The sequence below is a fragment of the Rattus norvegicus genome, chromosome X (genome assembly GCF_021556685.1).
Source record: "Rattus norvegicus strain SHRSP/BbbUtx chromosome X, alternate assembly SHRSP_T2T, whole genome shotgun sequence".
NCBI lineage: Eukaryota > Metazoa > Chordata > Mammalia > Rodentia > Muridae > Rattus > Rattus norvegicus.
The window spans coordinates 136,724,195-136,734,258 of record NC_141554.1 but is presented as its reverse complement, the minus strand read 5'-3'; the positions used below and the strand labels follow the sequence as shown (position 1 = coordinate 136,734,258).

At 41.5% G+C, this 10,064-nt stretch overlaps 1 non-coding gene and 1 pseudogene across 1 annotated transcript; both read right to left on the bottom strand.

Moving 5' to 3' along the window:
• Positions 1-468: 468 nt before the first annotated feature.
• Hnrnpa1-ps49 (heterogeneous nuclear ribonucleoprotein A1, pseudogene 49) lies at positions 469-1,774 on the bottom strand (annotated as a pseudogene).
• A 2,900-nt stretch (positions 1,775-4,674) lies between these two features.
• LOC120099519 (small nucleolar RNA SNORA26) lies at positions 4,675-4,795 on the bottom strand. Its single transcript, XR_015647203.1, has one exon. It is a non-coding gene; the product is annotated as a small nucleolar RNA SNORA26 (small nucleolar RNA).
• Between the last annotated feature and the right edge of the window lie 5,269 nt (positions 4,796-10,064).

Here is a 10,064-nt window from a genome sequence, read left to right as displayed (position 1 = left end):
GTAAAAAAGTAAGGCGGGAGCCAAGTTTTTGTAAGGTGGGAGAGGAGAAAGGGAGAACCAAGATGAAGGCAGAGAAAATTGACCCAGATCCATGTGGCATTAAATGGCCACAAGTACTTATGAATATTTAAGGGATGGATTTTTTTAAGTTAAAAAAATCCTTAATTTTTTATTCCTGGTACTACTACCACAATTTACAGGGCAATATACCTGATGTAATGAAAAGAAAAAGAAAAAGACAGAGCTACAACAGATAGAAGACCCCGGGAATATAATCTAGTTGACACTACGTTGCATTAGTCAATGGCTGCACTCTTTGCAAACTGTGGCTGTGAGCGTTCTGAACAAGAGGGGCTTCCTGTTTAAGCCACAGTGACTACTCTGACTGTGGATCCTCGTTCCTTCTGTTAATTTTTACAGTTCCTCTAATGCATGTGGGACAACTGTCTGTCTCAAAGTACCCTGCAGCTTTCCTGACAACTCTTCGCTCTCTCTCCTGCTAAGTACTGTAGCCGTTTGTTTTATTTTAAAACCTTCTGCTACCATAGCCACCACTTCCACCTCCAGATCCATAGCCACCTCCATAGCGACTGCCTGAGCTTCTTCCACCAAAACTGTCCCCCTTCATGGGTCCATGATTTGATTATTGCTGTCCACTATAATTTCCAAAGTCATTATAGTTCCCACCACCACCATAATTACCTCCACCAAAATTTCCTCCTTCATTGTAACCATTATATCCTCCTCCACCACCACCATATCCACCACCTTGGTTTACATATCCCAGTCCACCACTTCCATATCCTCCTCTACTACTGTAACCAGGACCACCACCATAGTTGCCACCTCCAAATCCATTATATCCACCATCACCTCCAAATCCATTATATCCACCATCACCTCCAAATCCATTATATCCACCATCACCTCCAAATCCATTATATCCACCATCACCACCTTCATAACTGCCTCTGTTGCCACCACCTCCACCACCATAGCCTCCTCTTCCACTAAAGTTTCCTCCATGACCAGAGTTTCCTCCGCCACCTTCAAAGTTTCCTCCACGTCCCATTAAGTTGCCAGATCCACCTCCACGACCTCTCTGTGATCCAGCAGACTGCATCCCTTGTTTAGAAAGGACCTTTTTCATTTCACAATTATGCCCATTAATAGTGTGATATTTCTGAACAGCAATTTTATCAACTGTGTCAAGATCATCAAAAGTTACAAAAGCAAATCCTCTCTTTTTCCCACTCTGCCTGTCTTCCATAACGTCTATAGTTCCAATCTTGCCATACTTTTCAAAGTAGTCTTTCAGATTATATTCCTCCCTATCCTCTCTAACACCACCAACAAAAATTTTCTTCACCGTTAAATGGGTCCCAGGCTTTACAGAATCCTCTCTAGAAACAGCTCTTTGGTCCCACCACACGTCCATCAACCTTGTGTGGCCGAGCACACATTGCAGCATCCACCTCTTCAACACAAGAGTAGGTCACAAAACCAAAGCCTCAGGAACGTTTTGTCTGAGGATCTCTCGGGTTGGGGATTTAGCTCAGTGGTAGAGCGCTGCGCAAGGCCCTGGGTTCGGTCCCCAGCTCCGAAAAAAAGAAGAAGAAGAAGAAAAAAAGAGGATCTCTCATTACCACACAGTCTGTAAGTGTGTCCATTTCTCAGAATGTTCTCTTAAGCTATCATCTGTGGTTTCAAAGCTCAGATAACCAATAAACAGCTTCGTCAGGTGCTCTGATTCCTTTGGATCGTGGCCCTCCATTTTGAAACTGGACTGGCCTCTTCCAACTCGAGGTCAATATGAAGGGATGGGTTTTTATAGGTCAATTTATCTTATTTAGGTGGGTAGTTTATATCATTACCAGTTGGCTCTGAGTTTATCGTGTGGACAATTTGTGGAATGTAATTTTACTGAGATAAATTTCTTAGATTAATCTGATTGTTAAATTACAAACATTTGGAGTTTTGCTTTTAACCGGTTGTTGGGAGTTGATACTTTAACCATTAGGGGGCAGATGCTGGGAATATATACAGAGCAGAGTCTGTGGCAGAGCTGCGATAGGGCAGCCGCACCGCTGGGACCAGAGCAAATCACAGAGCTTCAGTGGACCAGCCGCTGCTAGGACCTCTACAGTCCTGATTTTGCCGGATTGTAAGGAGTGTGAACAGAGTTCACAGCAGAGAGCCAGTCAGTAGAGGGCGGCCATGGCATGCGGCTAGCAACAGGGGTGTAAAGACTGCCGGGGACAGCGAAGAGCTGGGGGTAGCATGGCATGGTGTCCTAGAACTGGCCGCCTCTGAGATGAATGTACCCGCTAATGCCATATGGCTCCACGACGCTGGCAAGCGAGGGTTTGAGGGTAGTTTTAATATTTACCACAACACCTTTCCCCATTTAATTGACCTGTTGTAGCCTCACACACATGCAGTCTCTCCATAACTATATATTCTACTTTCTCCTTCCTTGCTAGGAATCCTCTCCTCTCCCACGTCTCTCACTAGATACCTAACTTCTGGTTATATAGATTGCCGCACAACTATTGAAGGCTTTAAAAGCTAACATCCATGTATAATTTTTAAAATACAGTGTTTGTCTTTTTGGGTCTGAGTTACCTCACTCAAGATGAGCTTTTCTTTTCTTCTTTTTTTTTTCCTCCATCTTTATTAACTTGGGTATTTCTTATTTACATTTCGATTGTTATTCCCTTTCCCGGTTTCCCGGCCAACATTCCCCTAGCCTCTCCCCCTCCCCTTCTCTATAGGTGTTCCCCTCCCCGTCCTCCTCCCATTACCACCCTCCCCCCAACAATCACATACACTGGGGTTCAGTCTTGGCAGGACCAAGGGCTTCCCCTTACACTAGTGCCCTTACTAGGCTACTCATTGCTACCTATGCAGTTGGAGCCCAGGGTCAGTCCATGTATAGTCTTTGGGTAGTGACTTAGTCCCTGGAAGCTCTGGTTGCTTGGCATTGTTGTTCATATGGGGTCTCAAGCCCCTTCAAGCTCTTTCAGTCCTTTCTCTGATTCCTTCAACGGGAGTCCCGTTCTCAGTTCAGTGGTTTGCTGCTGGCCTTCGCCTATGTATTTGCTGTATTCTGGCTTTGTCTCTCAGGATAGATCTAGTCAGCCTGCACTTCTTTGCTAAGATAAGGTTTTCTAACTCCATCCATTTACCTGCAAATTTCATTCAGTTCAGTGATTTTAAACAGCTACATAAGAGTCCATTGTATAAACGTATCACGTTCTCCTTATCCTAGGCTGCTTTCAATTTCTGGCTATTAATAGATCAGCAATGAACATAGATGAACAAGTGTCTCTGTATTGAGATATAAAGCCCTCTGGACATATGTCCAAGAGAGATAGAATTGGATATTAAAGCAGAATTCCCAGCTTTCTGAAGAGTTGCAACCCTAATTTCCACAGTGGGTGTACACCCACCAGTAATGAACAAGTGTTCCCCTTTCCATGTAGTGTATGCTAACCAGAATGAGCTGTCATTTGTTTTATTGATCTTGGCCAAGTTTTTTTTTTCTTTTTTTAAATTGAATATTTTTATTTACATTTCAAATGTCATTCCCTTTCCCAGTTTCCTGGTCATAAGCCCCCTATCCCATCCCCCCTTCTTCTATAAGGGTGTTCCTCTTCCTAGCCCCCCTGACATTCCCCTGCACTGAGGGTCCAGCCTTGGCAGGACCAAGGTCTTCTCATCCCATTGGTGCCTAACAAGGCTATCTTCTGCTACATATTCAGCTGGAGCCATGGGTCAGTCCATGTGTAGACTTTGGGTAGTGGTTTAGTCCCTGGGAGCTCTGGTTGGTTGGTATTGTTCTTATGGGGTTGCAAGGCCTTTCAGCTCCTTCAATCATTTCTCTAATTCCTTCAATGGGGACCCAGCAATGGTTTGCTGCTGGCATTCTTGGCCAAGTTTTTAAAGCTTTTATTTGTGTTTCCAAAATAAATAGAGAGCCAAAAGAAATAGTCGAATGATGAAATATTAAAAAAAATTCCCCCCATATGTACTAAATTCAAGAGGTAGGGGCATAAGAGTATGAGAACCGTTGCCTAGCATGTGTAAGGCCTCAGGTTTGACACTCAGCAGTGCCAACCAAATTAAAGGCAGTCAACTTTAAAAAGAACATGATTCATATCTATAATTCCAACACCTGAAAAGCTGAGGCAAGTTCAGTACAATAGTTTCATACTAGACTGAACTAAAGAGTGACTTCTAGGCCAGGCTGGGCTTCAGAGTGAAAACATGCCTCTAAGAAAGTAAATCAAAACCTTAAATTCATTCTGAGAATCGTTCTTTTCTCATTTTAAAGAAATAATTATTTTTTTGTACAGCTGGGTTTTGGCTGATGGACATGGGTACTAGGAACGAAATTCAGGTCCTCTGGAAGAACAGCACATTCTTGTAACCACCAAGCCACCTGTACAGTCTTGCCAGAATAGATTTCTAAAAGTCAGATTAAAATTAAAAGAGAAGCCAAAGAGTCAAGCACTATATCATTACCAGACAAGGCAACTAATGAAAAAATAATTGCCTTTGTTTATAGCACTGTTGTGAGCATTGTGGTTCATATATTGCAATGTTAGAGGCAGAGTGGGTTAAAAAAAATTCTGTGCAACACTATAGGAAATTTTCACACACTTTTTTTTCATCTGTAACTCCAGACAGGAACCAAAGAGGAGGTGCAGTTTTCCTCTCTGGGTTTTATGAAGACTTCCTTTACCCTTTTGTGTTAGCCTCTTAAAGAGCCATGACAACCTTAAAAGGGCACATGAAAGGGCGATCACACACTTTTATATGACTTTATTTATAAACGTTAAAAGTTAGAAAGACACTATATATGCACATGGGAATGAAGAAATATTATGGTTATTTGTGTAATACGAAGTGCTTTTTTTTTATTTTTTTTTATTAACTTGAGTATTTCTTATATACATTTCGAATGTTATTCCCTTTCCCGGTTTCCCGGCAAACATCCCCCTCCCACCTCCCCTTCCTTATGGGTGTTCCCCTCCCAACCCTCCCCCCATTGCCGCCCTCCCCCCATAGACTAGTTCACTGGGGGTTCAGTCTTAGCAGGACCCAGGGCTTCCCCTTCCACTGGTGATCTCACTAGGATATTCATTGCTACCTATGGGGACAGAGTCCAGGGTCAGTCCATGTATAGTCTTTAGGTAGTGGCTTAGTCCCTGGAAGCTCTGGTTGCTTGGCATTGTTGTACTTTTGGGGTTTCGAGCCCCTTCAAGCTCTTCCAGTTCTTTCTCTGATTCCTTCAACAGGGGACCTATTCTCAGTTCAGTGGTTTGCTGCTGGCATTCGCCTCTGTATTTGCTGTATTCTGGCTGTGTCTCTCAGGAGCGATCTACATCCGGCTCCTGTCGGTCTGCACTTCTTTGCTTCATCCATCTTGTCTAATTGGGTGGCTGTATATGTATGGGCCACATGTGGGGCAGGCTCTGAATGGGTGTTCCTTCAGTCTCTGTTTTAATCTTTGCCTCTCCCTTCCCTGCCAAGGGTATTCTTTTTCCTCATTTAACGAAGGAGTGAAGCATTCACATTTTGATCATCCGTCTTGAGTTTCGTTTCTTCTAGGGATCTAGGGTAATTCAAGCATTTGGGCTAATAGCCACTTATCAATGAGTGCATACCATGTATGTCTTTCTGTGATTGGGTTAGCTCACTCAGGATGATATTTTCCAGTTCCAACCATTTGCCTACGAATTTCATAAAGTCGTTGTTTTTGATAGCTGAGTAATATTCCATTGTGTAGATGTACCACATTTTCTGTATCCATTCCTCTGTTGAAGGGCATCTGGGTTCTTTCCAGCTTCTGGCTATTATAAATAAGGCTGCGATGAACATAGTGGAGCACGTGTCTCTTTTATATGTTGAGGCATCTTTTGGGTATATGCCCAAGAGAGGTATAGCTGGATCCTCAGGCAGTTCAATGTCCAATTTTCTGAGGAACCTCCAGACTGATTTCCAGAATGGTTTTACCAGTCTGCAATCCCACCAACAATGGAGGAGTGTTCCTCTTTCTCCACATCCTCGCCAGCATCTGCTGTCACCTGAGTTTTTGATCTTAGCCATTCTCACTGGTGTGAGGTGAAATCTCAGGGTTGTTTTGATTTGCATTTCCCTTATGACTAAAGATGTTGAACATTTCTTTAGGTGTTTCTCAGCCATTCGGCATTCCTCAGCTGTGAATTCTTTGTTTAGCTCTGAACCCCATTTTTTAATAGGGTTATTTGTTTCCCTGCGGTCTAACTTCTTGAGTTCTTTGTATATTTTGGATATAAGGCCTCTATCTGTTGTAGGATGGGTAAAAATCTTTTCCCAATCTGTTGGTTGCCGTTTTGTCCTAACCACAGTGTCCTTTGCCTTACAGAAGCTTTGCAGTTTTATGAGATCCCATTTGTCGATTTTTGATCTTAGAGCATAAGCCATTGGTGTTTTCTTCAGGAAATTTTTTCCAGTGCCTATGTGTTCCAGATGCTTCCCTAGTTTTTCTTCTATTAGTTTGAGTGTGTCTGGTTTGATGTGGAGGTCCTTGATCCACTTGGACTTAAGCTTTGTACAGGGTGATAAGCATGGATCGATCTGCATTCTACTACATGTTGCCCTCCAGTTGAACCAGCACCATTTGCTGAAAATGCTATCTTTTTTCCATTGGATGGTTTTGGCTCCTTTGTCAAAAATCAAGTGACCATAGGTGTGTGGGTTCATTTCTGGGTCTTCAATTCTATTCCATTGGTCTATCTGTCTGTCTCTGTACCAATACCATGCAGTTTTTATCACTATTGCTCTGTAATACTGCTTGAGTTCAGGGATAGTGATTCCCCCTGAAGTCCTTTTATTGTTGAGGGTAGCTTTAGCTATCCTGGGTTTTTTTGTTATTCCAGATGAATTTGCAAATTGTTCTGTCTAACTCTTTGAAGAATTGGATTGGTATTTTGATGGGGATTGCATTGAATCTGTAGATTGCTTTTGGTAAAATGGCCATTTTTACTATATTAATCCTGCCAATCCATGAGCATGGGAGATCTTTCCATCTTCTGAGGTCTTCTTCAATTTCTTTCCTCAGTGTCTTGAAGTTCTTATTGTACAGATCTTTTACTTGCTTGGTTAAAGTCACACCGAGGTACTTTATATTATTTGGGTCTATTATGAAGGGTGTCGTTTCCCTAATTTCTTTCTCGGCTTGTTTCTCTTTTGTATAGAGGAAGGCAAATGATTTATTTGAGTTAATTTTATACCCAGCCACTTTGCTGAAGTTGTTTATCAGCTTTAGTAGTTCTCTGGTGGAACTTTTGGGATCACTTAAATAAACTATCATATCATCTGCAAATAGTGATATTTTGACCTCTTCTTTTCCGATCTGTATCCCCTTGATCTCCTTTTGTTTTGTGATTGCTCTGGCTAGAACTTCAAGAACTATATTGAATAAGTAGGGAGAGAGTGGGCAGCCTTGTCTAGTCCCTGATTTTAGTGGGATTGCTTCAAGTTTCTCTCCATTTAGTTTAATGTTAGCCACTGGTTTGCTGTATATGGCTTTTACTATGTTTAGGTATGGGCCTTGAATTCCTATTCTTTCCAGGACTTTTATCATGAAGGGGTGTTGAATTTTGTCAAATGCTTTCTCAGCATCTAATGAAATGATCATGTGGTTTTGTTCTTTCAGTTTGTTTATATAATGGATCACGTTGATGGTTTTCCGTATATTAAACCATCCCTGCATGCCTGGGATGAAGCCTACTTGATCATGGTGGATGATTGTTTTGATGTGCTCTTGAATTCGGTTTGCCAGAATTTTATTGAGTATTTTTGCGTCGATATTCATAAGGGAAATTGGTCTGAAGTTCTCTTTCTTTGTTGTGTCTTTGTGTGGTTTAGGTATACGAGTAATTGTGGCTTCGTAGAAGGAATTCGGTAGTGCTCCATCTGTTTCAATTTTGTGGAATAGTTTGGATAATATTGGTATGAGGTCTTCTATGAAGGTTTGATAGAATTCTGCACTAAACCCGTCTGGACCTGGGCTCTTTTTGGTTGGGAGACCTTTAATGACTGCTTCTATTTCCTTAGGAGTTATGGGGTTGTTTAACTGGTTTATCTGTTCCTGATTTAACTTCGATACCTGGTATTTGTCTAGGAAATTGTCCATTTCCTGAAGATTTTCAAGTTTTGTTGAATATAGGTTTTTATAGTAAGATCTGATGATTTTTTGAATTTCCTCTGAATCTGTAGTTATGTCTCCCTTTTCATTTCTGATTTTGTTAATTTGGACGCACTCTCTGTGTCCTCTCGTTAGTATGGCTAAGGCTTTATCTATCTTGTTGATTTTCTCAAAGAACCAACTTTTGGTTCTGTTGATTCTTTCTATGGTCCTTTTTGTTTCTACTTGGTTGATTTCAGCTCTGAGTTTGATTATTTCCTGCCTTCTACTCCTCCTGGGTGTATTTGCTTCTTTTTGTTCTAGAGCTTTTAGGTGTGCTGTCAAGCTGCTGACATATGCTCTTTCCTGTTTCTTTCTTTCTTTCTTTCTTTCTTTTTTTTTTTTTTTGAGGAACACATTTATTTCTTATGCTAGAACTCCATAGGTAAAATTAGTCATTGATGCAAGCTGGCATTAAAACCAACCAAAGCACCAAAGTAAGCGTTGCACATGGAGATACTTCAGGACCACCTTAAAGTAAATAAGTGTGCATGGGAAAGAAAACAAAAGGAATCTTGTTACTGAGAAAACATTGCTAAAATGTTTATTTCTAGGTTATCTATACATGTGGGTTACCTGGATACCCCTGATTATATTTACTCAAAGATTCATTTTTTATGTACTTAGTACTCTAAACATCAAGTTAAGGATAAGATTACTAAAAAGCAATCTAAATTTTGATTAGATGGGAGCTGGAATGTTGGCTTCATGGTTAATAGCGTTTGATCTATCAGCGGGCCCAGGTTTGATTTCCAGCACCCACATGATAGTTCACAACCAAGGACATGCACGCAAAAAATGAACACATGGAAATAAAATAAATAACCCTAGACTTTAATTTCAATAAGTAAACAGTAATAAAAATCTTAAAAATAAAATTTAAATGCAGTATTACCTGATCACTCGATACTTAAGTAGAAGAGCTAATGTAACCTCTCTCATGGCTTTCCCATTTGGCCTACCCCTTCTCTTTTATTACTAGTCTTTAATCTTTTTTTTTTATTTTATTTTTTTATTAACTTGAGTATTTCTTTTTTTTTATTAACTTGAGTATTTCTTATATACATTTCGAGTGTTATTCCCTTTCCCGGTTTCCGGGCAAACATCCCCCTCCCCCCTCCCCTTCCTTATGGGTGTTCCCCTCCCAACCCTCCCCCCATTGCCGCCCTCCCCCCATAGACTAGTTCACTGGGGGTTCAGTCTTAGCAGGACCCAGGGCTTCCCCTACCAGCGGTGCTCTTACTAGGATATTCATTGCTACCTATGGGGTCAGAGTCCAGGGTCAGTCCATGTATAGTCTTTAGGTAGTGGCTTAGTCCCTGGAAGCTCTGGTTGCTTGGCATTGTTGTACTTTTGGGGTCTCGAGCCCCTTCAAGCTCTTCCAGTTCATTCTCTGATTCCTTCAACAGGGGACCTATTCTCAGTTCAGTGGTTTGCTGCTGGCATTCGCCTCTGTATTTGCTGTATTCTGGCTGTGTCTCTCAGGAGCGATCTACATCCGGCTCCTGTCGGTCTGCACTTCTTTGCTTCATCCATCTTGTCTAATTGGGTGGCTGTATATGTATGGGCCACATGTGGGGCAGGTTCTGAATGGGTGTTCCTTCAGTCTCTGTTTTAATCTTTGCCTCTCCCTTCCCTGCCAAGGGTATTCTTTTTCCTCATTTAAAGAAGGAGTGAAGCATTCACATTTTGATCATCCGTCTTGAGTTTCGTTTCTTCTAGGGATCTAGGGTAATTCAAGCATTTGGGCTAATAGCCACTTATCAATGAGTGCATACCATGTATGTCTTTCTGTGATTGGGTTAGCTCACTCAGGATGATATTTTCC